The following is a 14,735-nucleotide window of genomic DNA, read 5'->3' as shown; positions in this document are numbered from 1 at the left end:
CACACAGCTAGTAAGTGTTAAGTGTCTGAGGCCAGATTGGAACTCAGGTACTCCTGAATCCAGGGCTGTTGCTTTATCCACTGCACCACCTAGCTGCCCCCAATAACCACTTTTAAAATTATTGCCTCAACCTATTTCTTTTCCATGCTAGTTGTTTTTCATGGTAGGATCCTTTGTTTTTATTTTCTTTTCTGATTTATTTGATGTTTTCTAATATGTCTTCTTATCTCATGGAGTATAGAACTGTTAATTATACTTTTATCCAAAAAGTCAGTGAATATAGCAGCAGCTAGGTGGTGCAGTGGATAGAGCACTGGCCCTGGATTCAGGAGGACCTGAGTTCAAATCTGGACTCAGACATTTAACACTTACTAGCTGTGTGTCTCTGGGCAAGTCACTTAACCCCAATTGCCTCACCAAAAAAAAAATATAGGTCAGTGAATATTTTTTCAGCTTGAAGAGCAGAAAATGACAATTCCAAAGAAGTAAGGCTTCTATACTCCAAAAAATATAGAATTTCTAACTATTTTCCTGGAAATACCTTCTTGGGCTTCCTTACTATGATTATTTTCCTAGTTATGGAAAGGTATTACAGTTTAGGGAAAAATAATTTATCCCATGAAATGCTTTGTGACAAGTAAAACTCATAGATTTCCAAGGGTCAAAATGGTAAATGTTGTTTTTACACATACACTAGTACTCCAGGGTTCTGTCACATACCATCCTACTTCACACAATTTCCTCACTCCATGTCATTTTTCTCATACTACCAGTATAGATGCATTTATAAGGATAATGCAGGTTATAAGCCATTCCAGTGAACCATTTAGTAAAATTTGCACTATTGGTAACTTAACCATTTTAGATAAAGTAACTTAAAAGCACCCAACTAGGACAATACACTTTGTGTTACATCTCCTATAATTTAAAACCAGTGTTTAATAAATAAATCATTCATAGTTAATCATCTTATACATTACTGTTACTTTGTACACAGTACATTTCACTTTGCAACAGCTCGTGTAAGTCTTTCTGGTTTTAACTGAGAGCATCCTGCTCATCATTTCTTATAACACAATAGTATTCTATCATAATCACATACCACAATTTGTTCAGCCATTCCTCAATTGATATATACTCCTTCCAACTGCCCTAATAATGAGAAAGTCATTAGGAGTTACAAGTAACATCATCCCATGTAGGAATATAAACAGTTTATCCTTTTTTAAATCCTTTATGATTTCCCTTTCCTGTTTCCCTTTTTATGTTTCTCTTCAGTCTTGCAATAGAAAGATAAATTTTCTATTCAGCGCTGGTCTTTTCATCAGCAATGCCTTGACAATCCTGTTTTTCACTGAATGTCCATTTATGCCCCTGAAGGATTATAATTAGTTTTGCAGGATGGGTGATTTTTGGTTATAATCCCAGTTCCTTTAGGATATCATATTCCAACCCTCTGGGCCTTTAATGTGGAAGCTGCTAAATTTTGTCTGATTCTGTGTCTCTATAGCACTCAAATTGTTTCTTTCTGGCTGCTTGCAATATTTTCTCCTTTACCTAGTTGCTCTAGAACTTGGCTCTGATATTTCTGGAAGTTTTCATATTGTGATCTCTTTCAGGAGGTGATTGGTGAATTCTTTCCATTTGTATTTTACCCTCTGATTCTAGAATATCAGGGCAGTAATTGATAATTTCTTGAAATATTATGTCTAGTCTCTTTTTGATCACGGTTTCAAGGTAGTCAAATAATTTTAAAATTATCTCTCCTGGATCTTTTTTCTAGGTCAGTTGTTTTTCCAATTAGATATTTCACATTGTCTTTTATCTTTCATTCTTTTGATTTTATTTGATTGTTTCTTGATTTCTCATAAAGTCATTATCTTCTGTTTGTTCATTTCTTTTTTTTTTCTTTTTTTCTTTTTTTTTTTGTTGAGGCAATTGGGGTTAAGTGACTTTCCCAGGGTCACACAGCTAGTGAGTGTTAAATGTCTGAGGCCGGATTTGAACTCAGGTCCTCCTGACTCCAAGGCTGGTTCTCTATCCACTATACCACCTACCTGCCCCTCTTATTGTTTTTAGAAATCATTTTCTTCAGTGAGCTTTTGTACTTCCTTTTCCTTTTGGCCAATTGTGCTTTTTAAGTAGTTTTTTTTTCTTTAGTGATTATTTGTGCCTTATTTCTTTTGGCCAATCCTGCTTTTCAAGGCATTTTTCTCCTCATTAGCTTTATGTACTTCTTTTCCCATCTGGCTTAGTCTGGTTTGTAAGGTGTTATTTTCTTCAATATTTTTGTGTCTCCTTTACAAAGCTGTTGGCACTTTTTTAATGATTTCTTTGCATTACTATCATTTCTCTTTCCATTTTCCTCTACCTCTCTTATATTGTTTTCAAAGTTATTTTTGTACCCTCCCATGGCCTGAGTCAAATGTTATTTTTATTGAAGGCTTTGGATGTAGGAGCTTCTGTCTTCTGAAGGAGTATTTTGATCTTCCTTGTCAACTTAATAAATTTCTATGGTCAGAATCTTTTCTACTGTTGGCTCATTTTTCCAGCCTATTTCTTGACTTTTAAATCATTGTTAAAGTAGCACTCTGCTTCAAAATTGTAGGGTGCGTGGCCCCAAACTTCAGGGGTTTGGTGCAGCTGTTTTGAGGGATACTTCTAGGGACGTATAATTTTGCAGTTCTTCCAAGGTTTTATGATCTAAGGAGAGGTGTGTTTACTACTCTGCTGGCCTATGCTCTGGACTGTGAGCAACGACAAGCACTCTTTTTTGCCTTGGTCCCTACTCAGCTGTAGCAGCAAGCTGTGATATGCTAGCATTCCTCATTGCTGTGGGAAAACTGCCCCCCCCCCCAAGAATGCCCTAAGAACTGAGACTTGGATCTGAGAATGGGTAAAACAACTGAGTTCTGCCTCAGTGCCAGCAAGGAGATGCCTGTAATCTCCTTCTGAAAAGTTGTTTGATAACCTTACCATCTGTGAGATGAGACTTCCAGAAGCAGTTGCTGCCACTGCTGATTCAGTGGTTACTAAGGCCTGCTTTGTTTTCTGGGGCCTGGTTTTTGCTGGTACAACCTGCATTGGATTGTGCTTCCCTCTTGACAAGGTATGACAAACCTTTTATGTCAAACTTCTAAGTTGTCATTGGTTTGTGAGTTAATTCACCCTGTCTTTCTGTGGGTTCTGCTATTCTAGGAATTTTCTTATGACATTATTTTAAAGTATTTGGAGAGGCTTTGGGGAGATCTCAGGCAGATCATTGCCATTCCTTCTCCACTTTGTTCCTATCCCATCATGCAATTTTTTTTCTTTACAATGTATTGCTGCCTGATATTTTCCCCCTTGGGTCTACTGTGAGCCTCTCCACTGCTCTTTGGATAACTTTTAAATTTTATTCTTTGAACATTATAGGTTGCCTAACTCCAAATTATATATGGACACAGAACACTTCTGTAAGTATATTGTAGCAAAATAATGGATCTTTCCTTTAGAGATAAGTGTGTCAAAAGCATATGAAAAGGGGCAGCTAGGTGGTGCAGTGGATAAAGCACTGGCCTTGGATTCAGAAGGACCTGAGTTCAAATCCAGCCTCAGACACTTGACACTTACTAGCTGTGTGACCCTGGGTAAGTCACTTAACCCCAATTGCCTCACCAAAAAAAGAAAAAAGCATATGGAAGTTTTCCAAAGAGAGTACAAACTACCCTTCTCCTGCTTTTCAAACTGGGCCCACTATACTATTTGCAGTTTCTTTCCCAGATGGATGATGGCATTGTTGGACCAGCTGTATATGTTGTTGATCCAGCTGTATAGAAAAGTCTGTATAATAGGCATTCTTCATTCTCCTTTTTTTCCTGTTTGCATACTTAGATAAATCTCTTTGCAGTGATTATGAATGTCATTTAGGAAACTTTGATGTTTTCTGGGACTTCAAGTAATCTATATCATGTCATCTACAAACAGAAACATCTGGAGAAAAACTTATAGTCTCTAAGGAATTTATAATTCATTTGCATTTTATGTTTCCAAAATTTAAAGATAGTGGCCATAGTAGAGATACAGGACATATTAAAATATTAAGTCTTTCACTTTGTATGGTCAAGTCCTATTGTGTTGGTGTCCATTTGACTTTTAGCCCATCTATCACAACATCTTTGGATATACAGAATTCTTAGACTAGAGGAGAGATTTAAGGGATTTTGTTATATCAGTTTTCAAGAATTTTAAGTATATTAAATAAAATTTGGATTAAAATTTTTCACTTTGGGGGGTGGAGCCAAGATGGTAGAGGAGAGGCTATTTCTCCCACAAGTTCCCAATAAACCTGTGCACTCAGTCCCAAATAATGCCATAAAAAAAAAGAAATAAACAAACAAACAAACAAAAACCCAGGGCAGCCTAACCCACATAAGAACAGAATGAGACTATTTTCCAGCCAAAGATGGCAATTGGGATCACCTGGTGATTAGGCTGAGGGAGGGGTTCAGTACACAGTGAGGACCCAGCCAGGAACAGACCGCACCTCTTGTGCCTTGAAGTCTTTGGCACCAGCAGCTTCTTCTGAGGCTCAGCTAGTAGACTAGTGAGGGGGTTTGGTGGTTGGCCAGGGTGAAGTAGCTGCAGTTTCTGCTGGAGTTGAAATGAAGCACCTTGGTTCTGAAGAAGTAGGCAGAATCTAGTGGTGGTGGCTCAGTAGGGGAGGGGCACAGGAACCCAAGCTTCTGAACATAAAGAATCAGGTTTCAATCAGACATCTGCTTCCTGGTTGAGATAAGTAGACAAAGAAAACAGCAGGCAATAGACAGTGTCTTTGGGGGAGGGGTGGACCAGAATGCCCCATCAGAAGAAGATAGTAACAAAGTCAAAGCTCCAAGTCCAAAGTTTCCAAGAAAAGTATGTTCTCAGTCTATAGAAGCACTCAAAAGCAAGTTTGAAGAAAAAGTAGGAGTGATAGAAGGAATATTTAGAGAGATGGAGGAAAGAATGGAAAGAGAAATGAGTGTGATGCAGGAAAGACATGAGAAAAAAGACAACAGCTTGAAAAGCCAATTGGAGAAGGAGATACAAAAGCTCTCAGAAGAAAATAATTGCCTAAGATTTAGGATTGAACAAATGGAAGCTAATGACTTTATGAGAAACCATTACACAGTAAAGCAAATCCAAATGAATGAAAAAAAATAGAAAGCAATATGAAAAATCTCCTTGGAAAAATATTTGGCCTGGAAATAGATCCAGGAGAGATAAAATGAAAGTGATTGGATTATCTGAAAACCATGACAAAAAATAAGAGTTTAGACACCATCTTCTAGGAGACTGTCAGGGAAAATTTCCCTGATATTCTAGAAGCAGAAGGTAAATAGAAATTGAAAGAATCCATCAATCACCTCCTGAAAGAGATCCCAAAAGGAAAACTTCCAGGAATATTATAGCCAAATTCCAGATCTCTCAAGTCAAGGAGAAAATATTACAAGCAGCTAGAAAAAAGGAATTCAAATACTGTGGAGCTACAGTAAAGATAACACAAGATCTAGCACCACCTAGATTAATGGACCAAAGGCCATGGAATATGATATTGCAGAAAGGAAAGGAATGGGGACTACAGTCAAAAATCACCTACCCAGCAAAACTGAATATAATCTTTCAATAGAAAAATTGGACTTCAATAAAAAGAGGACTTTCAGGCATTTGTGATGAAAAGACTTGAATAGCAAATTTGACTTTCAAATACAAGACGCCAAAGAAACATAAACTGGTAAAGAGGAAAAAGAAATCATGAGGGACATTAAAAGGATATATTGTTTACATTTCTACGTGGGAATAAAATAATTCTAATTCATAAGATATGTCTCAGTATTGGAGCAGTTGAAAGGAATATACTTAGACATAGGGCACAGTTGTGAAGTGAATATGAAGGGATGACATCTGTAAAGCATTTAATTTTTGTTTATCTTTGTTTTTTGTGGGGCAGGAGCAGTGGGGTGGCTTATATCTGGGAATGGATATGGGCTTCAGGCCTCCTGGGTCCAGGGCTAATGTTTTGTCTACTGTGTCACCTAGCTGACCCATGATGACATCTTCAAAGTAAATTTAAGGGGTAAGAGGAATGCAATGGAAGAAAGGGAAAGGGAGAGGTAGACTGAGGAAAAGTAGCTCATATAAAAGAAAGAAGTAAAAGCTTATGGAGCAGAGTGGAAGATGGGGAAGGAATGGGGAAGTGAATGAACCTTACTCTCATCAGAATTGCCTCAAAGAGGGAATAACATACACACTCAAGTGGGTATAGTAATATATTGTGCCCTGAAGGAAAGTGGGAGGGGAAGGAGATGGGGGAGGGAGGCAAAGGAAGGAAGGACAGATTGGGGGAGGGGGCAGTAAAAAGCAAAACACTTTCAAGGAGGGATAGGGTGAAAGAAGATAGAAAATAAAGTATGTAATTTTTGGCTCAAGTCCCAGTTCCTTTGCCCTCTGGAATATCATATTCCATGCACTTCAGTCCTTTAATGTAGAAGCTCCTAGATCTTGTTTTATTCTTATTGGAGCTCCACAGTATTTGAATTCCTTTGTTCTAGCTGCTTGCAGTATTTTCTCCTTTACCTGGGAGTTCTGGAATTTGGCTATAATATTCCTGGAGGTTTTCCTTTTGAGATCTCTTTCAGGAGGTGATTAGTGAATTCTTTCAATTTTTATTTTAGCTTCTGCTTCTAGAATTTCTGGGCAATTTTCCCTCACAATCTCTTGGAGGATGGTGTCTAAGCTTTTGTTTTGGTCATGGTTGTCAGGTAGTCCAATGACGTTCAAATTATCTCTGCTAGATTTATTTTCTAGATCAGCTGTTTTTCCAAGGAGATATTTCACATTACCCTCTATTTTTTCATTCAATTGGATTTGCTTTACTGTGTCTTGGTTTCTCATAAGGTCATTAGCTTCCATTTGTTCAATCCTAATTCTTAGGCAGTTATTTTCATCAGACAGTTTTTTAATCTCCTTTTCCATTTGGCTTTTCAAACTGTTGACTTTTTTCTCATGACTCCCCTGCATTGCTCTCATTTCTCTTTCCATTCTTTCCTCCTTTTCTCTACATCTTCTTTCATTTCTCCTACTTTCTCTTCAAAGTCCCTTTTGAGAGCTTCCATTGCCTGAGCAAAACTGATTATAATCTTTCAGAGGCAAAAATGGGATTTCAATGAGAAAGAGGTCTTTCAAGCATTTGTGATGAAATGACCTGCACTGAACAGAAAATTTGACTTTCAAATACAAGACCCTGGAGAAGCATAAAAAGGTAAACAGGAAAAAACTTCATGAGGGATATTAAAAGATCAAACTGTTAACATTCCTATATGGGAAGATAATACTTTGAAATCTTAAGAACTATCTCAATAAGCAATTCACAGAAGACAGGGCTGAACTGAATATGAAGGGATTATATCTGTAAAGCATTTATGTTTTGTTCTGTGTAGGGCAGACAGGGTGGGGTATCTTATATCTGGGGCTGGATTTGGGCTTGGGGTCTCCTGGGTCCAGGGCTGGTGCTTTGTCCATTGTGCCACCTATCCATGATGACATAATTAAAATAGGGTTGAGGTGTAGGAGGAATAAACTGGGGAAGGGAGAAGGGGAGAGATGGTCTGGGAAGAGGTAGTTCACATGAAGGAAAAAAGAAAACTGCTTATGGAGGAGAGTAGAAGAGGGGGAAGGAGTTGGGGAGTGAATGAACCTTAATATCATCAGAATTGGCTCAAAGAAGGACTAACATACATACTCAAGTAGGTATAGTAATATATTCTTGCCCTGGGGTGGGGAGGGAGAAAAGGGGAGGGAGAAAAGGGGAGGGGGAAAGAGAGGAAGGAGGAAAGGGCAGATTGGGGGGAAGAGAGCAGTAAAAAGCAAAACACTTTCAAGGAAGATGAAGATGTTCTGCATTAGTGCACCAGTATGACATATTGAATTGCTTGATCTCATAGGGAGGGTTGAGGAGGGAGGGAGGAAGAACAATTTAGAACAAAGAATTAGCTTAGGGACCCTGATCTCATTGGAGTGGGCTCATGGAGGGGATAACTTTCATACCCAATTGAGAGGAGTAATCTATTTAAACCTGCAGGAAAATAGGAGGGGAAGAAGATAAAGAAGGAAGGGTGAAAAAGGGGAGTGCAGAGTGAGGGAGAGGATAGCCATAAGCAAAATCCTTCTGAGGAAGAATAGGAAAAAAGAAGAAAGAGTAAATGTCATGGGAAGGGACTGGGACGGAGGGAAATAGTTATGATGATTGATTATAATGGCAAAACTTATGGTACCTACTTTGCTGGGCTTTTATGAAGAAAATTCTCTGTCAAGCTTAAGGTACTATATAAAGGTTATGATGAACAGGATACTATCAGAAAAACTTGGAAAGACCTACATGAACTGAAGCAGAGTGAAATGTGCTGCATACAAAATAACAGCAATAGTGGGGGATGATCTGCTGGGAAGCATGTGGTTATTTTCAGCAAGGCAATGATCCAATATAACCCTGAAGGACTTAAGAAAATTGCAGCCCATCTGCCGAGAAAGGACTGATAGTATCTGAAAACAGATGGAAACACATTTTAAATTTTGTTTTTCTTTTCCTCTTTGACAATTCCTTAATCTGAAGTTCTAGGGTTTTTTTACTGTTTTCTCTCACAACTAGCTAAAATGGGAATTTTTCCATGAATACTCATGTATAACTTATTTTGTATTGCTTGAGTTCTTGTGGGTGGGTGGGGAGTTTGAATGGAGGGGGGTAGGAAGAGAAGTTGGAACACAAACTTTTTTAAAAATTGATGGTAAAATTTTGTTTTTACATATATTTTGGAAAATGAAAGTCTATTCAAAAAATTTAAAAAAATTAAAAAAAGGAAAATAAAGTAAACATCAAGTGGAGGAAATAATATGGAGGGTAATACAGTTAGCAATAGTAACTGTGAAAGAAATGATGAGCAAGATGATAAAAGAAGGAAGTATGAAAAATGCAAACCATCAACAGAGAAAGAACTGATGTTATCTAAATACAGATTGAAGTATTACTTTATTTATTAGCTCTTCTTTCTAAAGGTATTTTGTCTATTTTCTTTCACAACCCGACTAATGAGAATATATTTTGCATAACTGCACATGGATGACTTACATTGCATTGCTAGATTTCATAGGAAGGGATGAGGAGGGAGGAAAGAAGAAAATTATGACCACAAAGTTTTTTTTAAAAAATCAATGTGAAAAGTAATGATGAGAAGGAGGGATTCAGAGAAACCTGGAAAGACTTACATGAAGTGTTACTAACTGAGAGGAGCAGAACCTGGAGAACATTGTTCACATTAACAGCAACATTGTGTGATGAACAATGGTGGTAGACCTGACTCTTTTTAGGAATGCACTGGTACAAAACAATTTCAATGAACTTCATGATAGAAAATATTCTCAATATCCAGAAAAAAGAGCTGTGGTTTATGAGTGCAGTTTAAAGCATACAGTTTCTTCTTTGGGGCTGTTTTTTTTCTCTTTTTTTGAGGGTTTTCCCTTGGGCTCTGACTCTTTTTTCACAATATTACTAATGAAGAACTATGTTTAAGGTGATTGCACATATATAACCTATATTAGATTGCTTTCTGTCTTGGGGAAGGGAGGGTGGGAGAAAAATTTGGAACTAAAAATCCTATGAAAACAAATGTTGAAAACTATCCATCCTTATATGTAACTAGAAAATAATAAAATACTGAACTAAAGAAAAGAATAAAAGGGTTAACAATGAAACCAAGTGCAGGAAAGAGTGGTGCAGAATAAGAACCCAGGGGATCCCTGAACTAGCAATGGGAGCAAGAAGGGGTGCAGCCCTGTTGCCCATTACTCCATTCTGTGTCATAGATCCAGAGTTGGAGAGGAGCAGTTGAGAACAGAAGCATGGGGCCCAACTGAGTACTGAACCAAAAACAAATTTCAGAAACTTAGCAATGTGGCTCTGAGTCAAGGAGCAGAACAAGTCAGTTCTTACCTTTAGCCTGTCACATAAGTCTGCAGTGAAATGAACAGGGCAGGAGACAAAAACAAACAAAAATTTTTCAGTTTGGACCCCAAAATATAACTAGGAACACTAGGAACAGTATATGGAAATAAAAAAAACAAACAAAATTAGTCTTGACATCAAGAAAATTTCCTCAAAAATAGATATATTTATAAGTGGAATTCACAACCTTATGACATTGTTGTTTCCTGTAACAAAAGGTAGAAGATAGTTTCCAATTGAATAGAAGTCTTCCAATGGAGGCTGGATCAGCACTTGTATGGCCTAGATTATTATTAAATATTCTTCCAACTCTGAAATTCCATGGTTCCATGAAATAACCTTACTCTCCTCATTGTGTTATGAAAACTGGGGAAATTGCATCCCAGGGTATAAAAAATTGGTTGTTGATATTATCATTAATTTTTGAAATGTTTTGGCAAACTATTATTATTTAGTAACAACAGCATGTGGCATTTTAATCGTGTTTTGTGACTCATAAAGCATTGTATAAAAATTATCTAGTTTAAGCTTCAAAACAGCAATCTGTCAGGAAAGAGCTATTATTGCTATTATACTATAGATGAGGAAACTGAGACTCAGAAACACTATGTGACAACTTTTATTATAAAGCTAATAATAATTCATTGGTACCACACATCTGAAAAATGGCAAATTTTTCAATTTTCATAAAGCGATGGGAGTCTATTCTTTGGAATCTATTATCCAATAAGATTGTAATACATCCCTTGGCCAAATATCAAGGTAAATTTTTAAGAATATAGTTTTTGAACACTTAGGAAAGAAACTGATCATTACCACTCAGTAAATGTTCATCAGGAGAAACAGGGTAGCCCTACTTCCTATGATGACACAGTTACCAGACTTGTATATAAGAGAAATAATGTAGGACTAATAAATGTGGAATGCAATAAGTCATTTGACAGTTCCTCTCAAAATATTGCCTTGCATATAGCAGATGCACATGACTGTTGAAAAAATATCACGTGATTCTCACGGATAAGGTAGAAATGATGCTGTTAAAGGTGGGTGAGTTCAGAACTTTTTGAGTGACTACAGCCAAAAGAATTGTTTAAAAGAATAATGTTAGACTGGACCTCTAACATTATGCTCTTAGGTCCTGCTGTGTAGCATACATTTAGTCAATTACTTTCACAAATATATAAATAGGGTGAGCTCTCAAACTCACCACATGATTGCTCCAAAAAACATCCAAATAATGCCATAGAAGAATTCCTGGATCAGCAAAACCCACAGATGAATGTGCTAAGACAATTTTCCAACTGAGGACAGCTTGAAAGGTTGGAAAGAGTAGGCTGCCATGCTGAGACAGGAGTGGAGGCCAACCGCACACTCATCCTGACACAGTTCCAGTCCCAGGAAGGCTTCACCAGAGAAAGAAACCCGCACAACCTCTGAATCAGCTACAGTGCCAGTGTCATCTGCAACTAAGTTCAGAGTCTGATAAAAGGGCTGAGCCCTTGGCAGGGAGGAGATAACAGGGTCTATGCTGGTGCTGAGGTGGAACTTGGGTTTTTCGTCCCTGCTGGGAACCAGGAGGTAGGCTTGAGTAGCAGTGGCCAAGGTCGGGGAAGGTCTCAGGCTCATTGGAGCTGAGAACCACAGTACACAAAGCTGGTTAATTAACATGTTGGTCTGGGGTCATCTACAGACCAGGGAACAGGTCAGAGAAGTGAAGAACCTCATCCACCTTAAATCATCCCACCTGAGAATTCTGAAGCTTGGGATACTGCAGCCTGGAAAGAGTATCCCACTTTAAGGAGCTAAAAGTCAAGTAAAAGAAAGGCAAGATGAACTGATAGAGAAAGGTTAGGTCAGAGAAAGTTTCTTTAGTGACAAGGAAGATTTAAGTGCACCCTCCGAGGAAGATGTCAATGTCAGGGCCCCAGTATCTAAAGCTTTCATGAAAAATATGGATTGTTCTCAGGTCATAGAGGCACTCAAAAAGGACTTTGAAGATAAAGGTAGAGAGGTAGAGGAAAAAATGGAAAGAGAAATGAGGGTGATGCAGAAAAGATATGAGAAAAAAGTAAACAGCTTGAAAAGCCAAATGAAAAAGCTCTCTGATGAAAATAATTGCCTAAGAATTAGGATTGAACAAATGGAAGCCAGTGGCTTTATGAGAAACCATGACACAATGAAGCAAATACAAATGATTTTAAAAATAGAGGGAAATGTGAAATATCTTCTGTGAAAAACTGCTGACCTGCAAAATAGACTCAAGAGAGAAAATTTGAAAATTATTGGTCTACCTAAAAACCATGATCAAGGAAAGAGCTTAGACAAAATTTTCCAAGAAGTTGTCAGGAAAAATTGCCCTGATATTCTAGAAGCAGAAGGTAACAAACAAATCGAAAGAATCCACCAATCACCTCCTGAAAGAGATTCCAAAATGAAAACTCCCAGGAATATTATAGCCTAATTCCAGAGCTCCCAGGTCACGGAGAAAATATTATAAGCTGCCAAAAAGAAACAGTTCAAGTACTGTGGAGCGCCAGTCAGGGTAGCACAAAATCTAGCAGCTTCTACATTAAAGGTCATAGAATATGATATTCCAGAGGGCAGAGAAATTGGAATTACAACCAAGAATCACATATCCAGTAAAACTGAGTATAAGCTTTCAGAGGAAAAATGGGATTTAAATGAAAAAGAGGACTTTCAGATATTTTTGATGAAAAGAACTGAACTGAATGTCAAATCTGACTTTCAAATACAAGACCCTAGAGAAACATAAAAAATGGAGTTGGGGACATACCTGGGGTCCTGCAGTGGGTGACTGTCTTGTGTCTGAGGCTGGGTTTTGGCTGAGGTCTCCATGGTTCTAGGGTGGATGCTTTGTCCACTGTGTCACCTAGCTGTCCAATGATGACATCTTTAGGGTAAAATTGAGGGGTTATAAGAATGCACTAGGGGAGGGGGAAGATCCCACATGTAAGAAACAGGAATGGGCTTATGGAGTAGGGGAGTAGATGGGGGAGAAACAGGGCAGTATATGAACTTTACACTCATCAGAATAGGCTCAAAGACCTTAATCTGCTCAGACTTGCCTCAAGGAGGGATTAGAACACACAGACACACACCCAATTGGGTGAAATAATCTATTTAATTGGGGCAGTAAATGAACCTAGCATTTATCAGAATTGGCTCAAGGAGGGAATAATATACACACTCAATTGGGTGGAGTAATCTATCTAACCCTGCAGGAAAATAGGAAGGGAAGGGGCATCATCTCCTCTCGTGACATTGACTTTCTTAAGGAGGGGGAACATGACTGTTTTCTGAGCGAGATCATGATTAGGCAGGCGGATCTAGTGGTGGCTCCTGCAAGAGCCACACTAAAGGAAGCCAGTGAAATCTTGCAGCAAAGAAAAAAGGGAAGCTCCCCATTGTGAATAAGGATGACAATCTAGTCACCATCATTGCCCGCATGGACTTGAAGAAGAATCAGGACTAGCCTCTGGCATTCATGGACACTATGAACCAGCTTCTGTGCAGGGCAGCCATCAGCACCCATGAGGATAACAAGTTTTGGCTTGACTTGCTGGCCCAGGCTGATGTCGATGTGATTGTGTGGTATTCTTCTCAAGGAAACTCCATTTTCCAAATTAGCATGATCAAGTACATCAAGGAGAAATACAACGCCCTCCAGGTTATTAGTGGCAATGTGGTAACAGCTGCACGGGTTAAAAATTTCATTGATGCTAGAGTGGACATCTTGAGGGTTAGCATGGACAGCAGCTCCATCTGCATTATACAGGAAGCTCTGGCATGTGGGAGGCCTCAGGTGACAGCTGTCTACAAGGTCTCAGAATATGCACAGTGCTTTGGTGTCCCCGTCATTGCTGATGGTGGCATCCAAAAGGTGGGCCACATTGCCAAACACTTGGCCTTGGAGCTTCCACAGTGATGATGGGCTCTCTCTGTTGGTGGCCACCATAGAGGCCACAGGCAAGTACTTCTCTTATGGAATACTGCTAAAGAAATACCAAGGGATGAGCTTCCCTGGCATCAAGCCATGGACAAGAACCTTTACTTCAGTGAAGCTGCAAAATCAAGGTGGCTCAAAGGGTGTCTGGGGCTGTGCAGGACAAAGGGTCCATCCACAAATTTGTTACCGACTTTATTGCTGGCATCCAGAACTCCTACCAAGATATTGGTTCCAAGAGTCTAACACAAGTCAGAGCTATGATATACTCAGGGGAGGTGAAATTTGAGAAGATGACATCATCTGTTCAGGTGTTAGATGGTGTCCATGGACTCCATTCCTATTAAAAGTGGCTCTTCTGAGAAGTGGCTTTGTTTGCTTTTACTGCCTCTCTCCTCTCCCTCTAGGTTTTTCAATAAAAAGTTGGATATAAAAATAAATAAACAAATAGATAGATAGATAGATAAATGAATAAATGAATGAATGGATAGATAGATAAATAAGCAAGCAAGAAAACAAATAAATAGATGAGTAGATAAATAAATGAATACATGAATAAATAAATTAATTAAGTAATTAATAAAATGAAGAGATTTGAATTAAATAATATTTAAGTTTCCATTGAGTCCTACCATTATATGACACTAGATCCATATAAATTTTAATTTCTTTACATTAGATTTGATTGTAAAGAACTTTACCAAGTCTTAACCTTTTCTTGTTCTAAATTTTATTCTGGATTTGTCCCCTGAA

The 14,735-nt window shown here is 38.3% G+C and overlaps 1 pseudogene; it reads left to right on the top strand.

The window, feature by feature from the left end:
• Positions 1-2,986: 2,986 nt before the first annotated feature.
• Positions 2,987-14,344, top strand: LOC122754785 (annotated as a pseudogene).
• Positions 14,345-14,735: the final 391 nt, after the last annotated feature.

Source organism: Dromiciops gliroides, chromosome 4, assembly GCF_019393635.1.
Source record: "Dromiciops gliroides isolate mDroGli1 chromosome 4, mDroGli1.pri, whole genome shotgun sequence".
Lineage (NCBI taxonomy): Eukaryota > Metazoa > Chordata > Mammalia > Microbiotheria > Microbiotheriidae > Dromiciops > Dromiciops gliroides.
Note: the sequence above shows the minus strand (reverse complement) of the source record. Positions and strands in the feature narration are given on the sequence as shown.